At 52.6% G+C, this 11958-nt stretch overlaps 1 protein-coding gene across 17 annotated transcripts in view; it reads right to left on the reverse strand.

The window, feature by feature from the left end:
- Nucleotides 1–11958, reverse strand: part of LOC139748151 (uncharacterized) — a 176922-nt gene that overhangs the window by 157279 nt on the left and 7685 nt on the right. The gene's annotated exons all lie outside the window — the stretch shown is intronic.

The following is an 11958-nucleotide window of genomic DNA, read 5'->3' on the forward strand; positions in this document are numbered from 1 at the left end:
AACTGGACGGCCCTGAATACAATAACTGGACGGCCCTGAATACAATAACTGAACAGCCCTGAATACAATAACTGGACGGCCCTGAATACAATAACTGGACGGCCCTGAATACAATAACTGGACGGCCCTGAATACAATAACTGGACAGCCCTGAATACAATAACTGGAAGGCCCTGAATACAATAACTGGACGGCCCTGAATACAATAACTGGAAGGCCCTGAATACAATAACTAGAAGGCCCTGAATACAATAACTGGACGGCCCTGAATACAATAACTGGACGGCCCTGAATACAATAACTGGACAGCCCTGAATACAATAACTGGACAGCCCTGAATACAATAACTGGACGGCCCTGAATACAATAACTGGACAGCCCTGAATACAATAACTGGACAGCCCTGAATACAATAACTGGACGGCCCTGAATACAATAACTGGACGGCCCTGAATACAATAACTGGAAGGCCCTGAATACAATAACTGGACGGCCCTGAATACAATAACTGGACGGCCCTGAATACAATAACTGGACGGCCCTGAATACAATAACTGGAAGGCCCTGAATACAATAACTGGAAGGCCCTGAATACAATAACCTGACCTTAAATACAATCACACTGTGGCCCCTAAATGGAAATACATTATCCAACCTCACACTAACCAAACAGCCTTAAATACAAGCACTCAACCCTAAAATACACTTTAGGGAACAGCCTAACACACACACACACACACACACACACACACACACACACACACACACACACACACACACACACACATACTTGGTCAGAGAAAAATATAAGTGTACTACTGGCACTTATAGACACGACACTACACTACTACTACTACTACTTAACATAATAATAATAATAATAATAATAATAATAATAATAATAATAATAATAATAATAATAGCAATAATAATAATAATAATAGCAATAATAATAATTATAATAATAATAATAATAATAATAATAATAATAATAATAATAATAATAATAGCAATAATAATAATAATAATAATAATAATAATAATAATAATAATAATAATGATATCTACAATAATGATAATAACAACAACAACAACAAAACAACAACAATAATAATAATAATAATAATAATGATAATAATAATAATAATAATAACAATAATAATTCAACTAGATAATTATCCATAGTAAAAGCATGAACTACCCATCTGCTAATTACAATAAACAAGACAATTAACATTACAAATGAAGTATCCAATTAACATATCTACATTAACATACATTCTCTGTTTTTCAGCCTAGAATTATGAGATATCTTGAAATAAGTAAATATCTTATTCAATGTAATTCTAAGAATATGGGTAACCTTGAAATAAGTAAATAGCTTATTTACTTTCATTCTTAGGAATACGGAAAATCTAGAAATAAGTAAATAGCTTATTTACTGTAATTCTGGGACTATGGAATATTTTGAAATACGTAAATAGCTTATTTACTTCAATTCTAGTACTATGGAATATTTTGAAATAAGCAAATAGCTTATTTACTTCAATTCTAGTACTATGGAATATTTTGAAATAAGTAAATAGCTTATTTACTTCAATTCTAGTACTATGGAATATTTTGAAATACGTAAATAGCTTATTTACTTCAATTCTAGTACTATGGAATATTTTGAAATAAGTAAATAGCTTATTTACTTCAATTCTAGTACTATGGAATATTTTGAAATAAGTAAATAGCTGGGCACTTACCCAGGTAGGGATCACGCTAAACCCCACTCACTAGCCGCGAACGAACCCAACTTGGGCAGTTACCCAGGTAGGAATCACCCCAAACTCCGGACACTTACCGCGAATGAATCCAACCTGGGTAGTTACCCAGGTAGGAATTACCCCCAAACTCCGGACACTTACCGCGAATGAATCCAACTTGGGCAGTTACCCAGGTAGGAATCACCCCCAAACCCCGGACACTTACCGCGAATGAATCCAACTTGGGCAATTACCCAATTACGGTTCAACCCTCCAATTACGAACGGATCTAACCTCGGCATCTCCCCAAGTACAAATACCCCCATAGACACCTATACATACTATTCATTCTTGAACAATTCACCCCCAGAAACCATCCACTACTGACCGGCTGTCCCCCCAGAAGTACCTACCCCCGAACAATACCCCCTGAACATCTATGGGGGTAGTTTTGACCCCGTGGGCACTTTTTAAACCCCCAGAGTCGAACGTAACCACTAATTTAATTCGTATCCCCAGAGTGATACATGGGGTATACATGGGGTATACATGGCGTATACATGGAGTATACCCATGATATACATGGGGTATACATGGAGTATACCCACGATATATACGGGGTTCTTGCTGGGCTGGTACCGTGTGACCAGAGGGGGGGGGTTGGTGTTGTGGCAACACTGGCTCTGGGGGGGTTACGTCTGCCGCTCTGGCAACACTGCCGCCCGAAAATAGAGGAGTGCCGCCCTCCAGCTGGTTGGTCACTACACCACCACTTCCGAGGACCACTTCCTCAACCCTGGGGGGGGCTCCACACACTCAACCCTGGGGGGGGCTCCACACACTCAACCCTGGGGGGGGGCTCCACACACTCAACCCTGGGGGGGCTCCACACACTCAACCCTGGGGGGGCTCCACACACTCAACCCTGGGGGGGCTCCACACACTCAACCCTGGGGGGGCTCCACACACTCAACCCTGGGGGGGCTCCACATACTCAACCCTGGGGGGGCTCCACACACTCAACCCTGGGGGGCTCCACACACTCAACCCTGGGGGGCTCCACACACTCAACCCTGGGGGGGTTCCACACACTCAACCCTGGGGGGCTCCACACACTCAACCCTGGGGGGCTCCACACACTCAACCCTGGGGGGGCTCCACCCACACCACCCTGGGGGGGCTCCACACACTCAACCCTGGGGGGCTCCACACACTCAACCCTGGGGGGGGCTCCACACACTCAACCCTGGGGGGGGCTCACACACTCAACCCTGGGGGGGCTCCACACACTCAACCCTGGGGGGGCTCCACACACTCAACCCTGGGGGGGCTCCACACACTCAACCCTGGGGGGGGGCTCCACACACTCAACCCTGGGGGGGGCTCCACACACTCAACCCTGGGGGGGGCTCCACATACTCAACCCTGGGGGGCTCCACACACTCAACCCTGGGGGGCTCCACACACTCAACCCTGGGGGGGCTCCACACACTCAACCCTGGGGGGGCTCCACATACTCAACCCTGGGGGGGCTCCACACACTCAACCCTGGGGGGGGGCTCCACACACTCAACCCTGGGGGGGGCTCCACACACTCAACCCTGGGGGGGCTCCACACACTCAACCCTGGGGGGGGGGGCTCCACACACTCAACCCTGGGGGGCTCCACACACTCAACCCTGGGGGGGCTCCACACACTCAACCCTGGGGGGGGGGCTCCACACACTCAACCCTGGGGGGCTCCACACACTCAACCCTGGGGGGGCTCCACACACTCAACCCTGGAGGGCTCCACACACTCAACCCTGGGGGGCTCCACACACTCAACCCTGGGGGGGGCGGGGGCTCCACACACTCAAACCCTGAGGGCTCCACACACTCAACCCTGGGGGGGTTCCACACACTCAACCCTGGGGGCGCTCCACACACTCAACCCTGGGGGGCTCCACACACTCAACCCTGGGGGGTCCACACACTCAACCCTGGGGGCTCCACACACTCAACCCTGGGGGCTCCACACACTCAACCCTGGGGGGCTCCACACACTCAACCCTGGGGGCTCCACACACTCAACCCTGGGGGGCTCCACACACTCAACCCTGGGGGCTCCACACACTCAACCCTGGGGGCTCCACACACTCAACCCTGGGGGGCTCCACACACTCAACCCTGGGGGCTCCACACACTCAACCCTGGGGGGTCCACACACTCAACCCTGGGGGGTCCACACACTCAACCCTGGGGGGCTCCACACACTCAACCCTGGGGGCTCCACACACTCAACCCTGGGGGGGCTCCACACACTCAACCCTGGGGGGTCCACACACTCAACCCTGGGGGCTCCACACACTCAACCCTGGGGGGCTCCACACACTCAACCCTGGGGGCTCCACACACTCAACCCTGGGGGGCTCCACACACTCAACCCTGGGGGCTCCACACACTCAACCCTGGGGGTCCACACACTCAACCCTGGGGGCTCCACACACTCGACCCTGGGGGGCTCCACACACTCAACCCTGGGGGGGCTCCACACACTCAACCCGGGGGGCTCCACACACTCAACCCTGGGGGGGCTCCACACACTCAACCCGGGGGGGCTCCACACACTCAACCCTGGGGGGGGCTCCACACACTCAACCCTGGGGGGGCTCCACACACTCAACCCTGGGGGGGCTCCACACACTCAAACCCTGGGGGGGCTCCACACACTCAACCCTGGGGGGCTCCACACACTCAACCCTGGGGGGCTCCACACACTCAACCCTGGGGGGGCTCCACACACTCAACCCTGGGGGGGCTCCACACACTCAACCCTGGGGGGCTCCACACACTCAACCCTGGGGGGGCTCCACACACTCAACCCTGGGGGGGCTCCACACACTCAACCCTGGGGGCTCCATACACAACCCTGGGGGGGCTCCACACACTCAACCCTGGGGGGGCTCCACACACTCAACCCTGGGGGGGCTCCACACACTCAACCCTGGGGGGGTCCACACACTCAACCCTGGGGGGGCTCCACACACTCAACCCTGGGGGGGCTCCACACACTCAACCCTGGGGGGGGCTCCACACACTCAACCCTGGGGGGCGCCACACACTCAACCCTGGGGGGGCTCCACACACTCAACCCTGGGGGGGCTCCACACACTCAACCCTGGGGGGCTCCACACACTCAACCCTGGGGGGCTCCACACACAACCCGGGGGGCTCCACACACTCAACCCTGGGGGGGGCTCCACACACTCAACCCTGGGGGGGCTCCACACACTCAACCCTGGGGGGCTCCACACACTCAACCCTGGGGGGCTCCACACACACAACCCGGGGGGCTCCACACACTCAACCCTGGGGGGGCTCCACACACTCAACCCTGGGGGGGGCGGGGGCTCCACACACTCAACCCTGGGGGGGCGGGGGCTCCACACACTCAACCCTGGGGGGGCTCCACACACTCAACCCTGGGGGGGGCGGGGGCTCCACACACTCAACCCTGGGGGGACGGGGGCTCCACACACTCAACCCTGGGGGAACTCCCACACGTGTTTACCCATTAAGTCATCATATAACCCTTAAGTTATCACATAACTCAGTCATCACAAAACCATTATCACATAACTTTTAGTCATCACATATCTAAATCATGACATAACCGTTGTCATCACATGACCATACAGTCATCACATAACCGTTGTCATCACATGACCATTAAGTCATCACATAATTAAGTTATCACATAAGTCATCACATAACCATTAAGTCATCACATAACTATTAGTTTTCATCTCATAACTGCTGGAGGTTTTCATCACATGGCTCGTAACTGGCATCACATAGCTATCAGCCTTCATTATCAAACTGCCATCTTCATCACATAAATGTAAAGTCTTCATGATATAAATGCTGTCTTCATCACATGACTGTTAACTGTAGTCATCATATAACTGTTCACTGTCTTCATCACATAACTATCTACAGTTCACATCATAATCATCATCACATCTTAAATGAATTCATCGCATGACTCTCCTCACATAAATGCCTCCATCACATGACTGTCAATATCAAGTAAGTTTCATCACATAACTGTTCATTGTTATCACCAATTAACTACCATCATCACATAACTGTCTTCATCACATGACTGTTCACTGTTATCACCAATTAACTACCATCATCACATAACTGTCTTCATCACATAACTGTTCACTGTTATCACCAATTAACTACCATCATCACATAACTGTCTTCATCACATAACTGTTCACTGTTATCACCAATTAACTACCATCATCACATAACTGTCTTCATCACATAACTGTTCACTGTTATCACCAATTAACTACCATCATCACATAACTGTCATCATCACATAACTACCCTGTTCAGAACCATTTCCTGCGTACTAAATGCACAACCCTTTATCACAACCCATTATCACCATAATCACAACCCATTATCACCATAATCACAACCCATTATCACCATAATCACAACCCATTATCACCATAATCATAACCCATTATCACTATAATCACAACCCATTATCACCATAATCACAACCCATTATCACCATAATCACAACCCATTATCACCATAATCACAACCCATTATCACCATAATCATAACCCATTATCACCATAATCACAACCCATTATCACCATAATCACAACCCATTATCACCATAATCACAACCCATTATCACCATAATCACAACCCATTATCACCATAATCACAACCCATTATCACCATAATCACAACCCATTATCACCATTATCACAACCGTCCCGTCTAATTCACAACATAAACAACAACAGAAAACGGGTTTAAACAGCTGACTACACTGATGGGAGTTGTGACGTCACAGTTGCCTTTCCGGTGGGCGATGTGACGTCACAGAGGCATTCGCTGGAGGGGAGTATAGACACATGATGGAGGAGGCAGCAAGCAGGTTCCTCGGTCTCGAGGTCTCGAAGTCTCGAGGTCTCGAGGTCTCGCACTACACGCCCCCTGGGCCACGTACGGGGGAGGGGAGAGGGGAGAGGAAAGGGGAGAGGGGAGAGGAAAGGGGAGAGGGGAGAGGAAAGGGGAGGGGAGGAAACCCCATCGTATGCAAATCACAGGTGACGACATACGATAATTACCAGACACACGGGGGGGCACTACCGGGCGTCGGGGTCCCCGGGGTAGAGCACTACGGGGCGTCGTAGGGGCCCCCAGGGGAGAGCACTACGGGGCGTCGGGGCCCCCCGGGGGGAGAGCACTACCGGGCGTCGAAACCCCGTGGGGGAGGAGGGAGAAGGGGGGGGAGAAGGCGGGGGGGCGTCCTCGTAAGGCCCCAGGTGATGGGGGGAGAGAGGGGGGGGTGTGTGACCCGTGGGGCAAATTGACGAGGGGGGCGGGGCGGTGTTGGCCTCGTGGCGTCGTCCGGGGCTGGCTGCCCCGCGAGAACTGACGGTGGTGGTGAGTTGGCTTGAGGAGGGGGGGGCAAAGGGGGGGCAAAGGGGGGGCAAAGGGGGCGCAAGGGGGGGTTTGTCCCCCTGTGTGACCAGCGACAGTGGCCCCAGGAAGAGGAGGGGGGGAGGGGTGTGCTCTCCCCCCCTCCTAGCCCCCCCTAGCTTCCACCTAGCCCCCCCTAGCTTCCACCTAGCCCCCCATGCTTCCCCCTAGCCCCCCCTAGCTTCCCCCTAGCTTCCCCCTGCCCCAGCCAGCCCTGCCCCACACACCCCCCTCCCCAAATCCCCCCTCCTCAACCACCATCCCCCTCCCCCCCTAGGCAACTCGTCCCCCACACCTCCCCCGGTGCAACCTAGTAGGTACAGCTAGTGCTAGTGCAGTCACTCACGAGACTAGCAGTCCTAGCACTGCTCGTCCTAGCACTGCTCGTCCTAGCACTTACCGTCCTAGTAATGCTCGTCCTAGCACTACTCGTCCTAGTACTATTCGTCCTAGCACTGCTCGTCCTAGCACTTACCGTCCTAGTAATGCTCGTCCTAGCACTACTCGTCCTAGTACTATTCGTCCTAGCACTGCTCGTCCTAGCACTGCTCGTCCTAGCACTTACCGTCCTAGTAATGCTCGTCCTAGCACTACTCGTCCTAGTACTATTCGTCCTAGCACTGCTCGTCCTAGCACTTACCGTCCTAGTAATGCTCGTCCTAGCACTACTCGTCCTAGTACTATTCGTCCTAGTAACGCTCGTCCTAGCACTACTCGTCCTAGTACTATTCGTCCTAGAAATGCTCGTCCTAGCACTACTCGTCCTAGTAATGGTCGTCCTAGAAATGCTCGTCCTAGCACTACTCGTCCTAGCGCGCACACACACACACACACACACACACACACACACGTCTCAAACGTTTGCTGCACGAGAGGGAGGCTCGCCTCAAACGTTTGCTGCCGGTGAGAAGACTCATCACGAACGTTTGTTACGGGGGGGGGTGACTACTCTCAAACGTTGCAACAAGAGAGATAACTCATCCCAAACGTTTGCTGGAGGAGGGTGACTACTCTCAAACGTTGCAACAAGAGAGATAACTCATCTCAAACGTTTGCTGGAGGAGGGTGACTACTCTCAAACGTTGCAACAAGAGAGATAACTCATCCCAAACGTTTGCTGGAGGAGGGTGACTACTCTCAAACGTTGTAACAAGAGAGATAACTCATCTCAAACGTTTGCTGGAGGAGGGTGACTACTCTCAAACGTTGCTACAAGAGAGATAACTCATCTCAAACGTTTGCTGGAGGAAGGTATCTGATCTCAAACGTTGCAACAAGAGAGATAACTCATCTCAAACGTTTGCTTGAGGAAGGTACCTGATCTCAAACGTTGCTCCAGGTGACGACTCCGTCACGAACGTTTCCACGGGAAAACGTTCGTATCTCTGAACCCCCCACCCCCACCCACCTACAACAGCCCGTCCCTCTGGCAGCAAGTCACAACCCCTGGTGTTGTTACGTCACGATAACAACAACCCTGCCAGGTTGTGTGTGTGTGTGTGTGTGTGTGTGTGTGTGTGTGTGTGTGTGTGTACCCACAATACGGTGTTGTATCACAACATACAACATCCTCAACCTATACAACAACAACAACAACAACAACAAGATACAACCAGGTTTTAAACAATAACAAAAAACACAATCACTTGTGATCCACATTATTTCCCAGAAAGCATCGTTCACAACCCAGACACAATGGTCGTATCCCACAGTGCCAGGGTCCTGCCCACGCCCCTCCCTGCCACACTCAGCCATGGGGCAATCTATATATATATATATATATATATATATATATATATATATATATATATATATATATATATATAACTACTTAGCTGGCTGGCTACCTAGCTGCCTGGCTGGCTGGCTGGCTGGCTAGCTGGCTGGCTGGCTAGCTGGCTGGCTGGCTAGCTGGCTGGCTGGCTAGCTGGCTGGCTGGCTAGCTGGTTGGCTAGCTACTCAGCTGGCTAGCTGGCTAGCTGGCTGGCTGGCTAGCTACTTAGCTGGCTGGCTGGCTAGCAGGCTGGCTGGCTGGCTGGCTAGCTGGCTGGCTGGCTAGCTGGCTGGCTGGCTAGCTGGCTGGCTGGCTGGCTAGCTACTTAGCTGGCTGGCTGGCTAGCAGGCTGGCTGGCTGGCTGGCTGGCTGGCTAGCTGGCTGGCTGGCTGGCTAGCTACTTAGCTGGCTGGCTAGCAGGCTAGCTGGCTGGCTAGCTACTTAGCTGGCTAGCTAGCTGGCTGGCTGGCTGGCTAGCTGGCTGGGTGACGGTGATATAAACAATGATTCAACCGTGTGTGTGTGTGTGTGTGTGTGTGTGTCTTTATGTTGGCACCCCCACCCACCCCAGCCCACCAGTGCCCACCCCCACACCCCACCACCCACCCCCACACCCCACCACCCACCCCATCCCCTCCCCTCCCCGGCCCCACACACACACACACACACACACACACACACACACACTGGCTCTCCCAGGGCCCCCTCCTACTGAGGAAGGGCGTCACAACCCCACGCCCTTGGTGGGGGCATGACCAAAGGGCGTGGGGATGAACCCCAGAGCAACGGAGGCGCGGCGCGCGTATGATGCCACAGTGGCAGTATAATGCTACGTTATATACCTGTGTGGTTGTGGAGGTTGTGGAGGTTGTGGTTGTGGAGGTTGTGGTTGTGGTTGTGGAGGTTGTGGAGGTTGAGGTTGTGGAGGTGGAGGTTGTGGAGGTTGTGGTTGTGGAGGTTGTGGAGGTTGTGGTTGTGGAGGTTGTGGTTGTGGAGGTTGTGGTTGTGGTTGTGGTTGTGGAGGTTGTGGAGGTTGTGGTTGTGGAGGTTGTGGTTGTGGTTGTGGAGGTTGTGGTTGTGGTTGTGGAGGTTGTGGTTGTGGTTGTGGAGGTTGTGGAGGTTGTGGTTGTGGAGGTTGTGGTTGTGGAGGTTGTGGTTGTAGAGGTTGTGGTTGTGGAGGTTGTGGTGGTTGTGGAGGTTGTGGAGGTTGTGGTTGTGGTTGTGGTTGTGGAGGTTGTGGTTGTGGTTGTGGAGGTTGTGGAGGTTGTGGTTGTGGTTGTGGTTGTGGAGGTTGTGGTGGTTGTGGAGGTTGTGGTTGTGGAGGTTGTGGTGGTTGTGGAGGTTGTGGTTGTGGAGGTTGTGGAGGTTGTGGTTGTGGAGGTTGTGGAGGTTGTGGTTGTGGTGGTTGTTGTGGAGGTTGTGGTTGTGGAGGTTGTGGTTGTGGAGGTTGTGGTGGTTGTGGAGGTTGTGGTTGTGGAGGTTGTGGAGGTTGTGGTTGTGGAGGTTGTGGAGGTTGTGGTTGTGGTGGTTGTTGTGGAGGTTGTGGTTGTGGAGGTTGTGGTTGTGGAGGTTGTGGTGGTTGTGGAGGTTGTGGTTGTGGAGGTTGTGGAGGTTGTGGTTGTGGAGGTTGTGGTTGTGGTGGTTGTTGTGGAGGTTGTGGTTGTGGTTCTGGTTGTGGTTGTGGAGGTTGTGGAGGTTGTGGTCAGACCACCACATATAGAGGGGCTCACTGTCAGGCCAAGCCCTTCCTCCCTCGTCCTGCTGGAGCCACGCCACGGTATATCAAGGGGGAGCCCATGTAAACATGTGAGATAGTGACCCACCCAGAGCACATGGCCGCCAGCCAACACCCAGTACAAGGAAGTCGCTCGCCAGAGAATCGTTCGCCAGACATTCGTTCGCCAGAGCATTGTTCGCTAGAGAATCGTTCGCCAGAGCATTGTTCGCTAGAGAATCGTTCGCTAGAGAATTGTTCGCTAGAGAATCGTTCGTTAGAGAATTGTTAGCTAGAGAATCGTTCGTTAGAGAATCGTTCGCCAGGGATTCGTTCGCTAGGATATCGTTCGTTAGAGAATTGTTAGCTAGAGAATCGTTCGTTAGAGAATCGTTCGCCAGGGATTCGTTCGCTAGGATATCGTTCGTTAGAGAATTGATCGCCAGAGAATCCATCGCTACAGATCGTTCGCTAGGATATTGTCCGCTAGAAAATCGTCCGCTAGAGAATCGTTCGCTAGAAAATCGTTCGCTAGAAAATCGTCCGCTAGAGAATCGTTCGCTAGAAAATCGTTTGCTAGAAAATCGTTTGTTAGAAAATCGTTCGCCAGAGAATCGTTCGCAGGGAGACCACAGCAGGATTTTCTCTCTCTCTCTCTCTCTCTCTCTCTCTCTCTCTCTCTCTCTCTCTCTCTCTCTCTCTCTCTCTCTCTCTCTCTCTCTCTCTCTCTCTCCAGTGTAACAGTGCCAGGAGGGTCAACACTGTGGTCAGCAGTGCCAAGGGGTGTGAACACGGCAGTGACGGGTGGGGTGGTGTGGGTGGGCGGCATGTGACGGTGTGGGGGAGGGCGGCATGTGAGGGTGTGGGGGTGGGGTGGGCGGCATGTGACGGTGTGGGGGTGGGGTGGGCGGCATGTGAGGGTGTGGGCGGCACGTGAGGGTGTGGGGGGTGGGTGGGGTGGGCGTCGCTAGGTAGGGAGGGTTGGCCCACCATGAGAACTGTGAAGGAATCTGGGTGTTAGGTCGAAGTGTGGCTTGGCGCTATTTTGAGCCCACACCACCGACCCCGCCAGCAGACAGGGAAGACCAACACCCCACACACACGCCCACACATACCCCACACACGCCCACACATACCCCACACACGCCCACACATACCCCACACATACCCCACACACACCCACACATACCCCACACACACCCACACACATACCCCAC

Source organism: Panulirus ornatus, chromosome 72 (assembly GCF_036320965.1).
Source record: "Panulirus ornatus isolate Po-2019 chromosome 72, ASM3632096v1, whole genome shotgun sequence".
Lineage (NCBI taxonomy): Eukaryota > Metazoa > Arthropoda > Malacostraca > Decapoda > Palinuridae > Panulirus > Panulirus ornatus.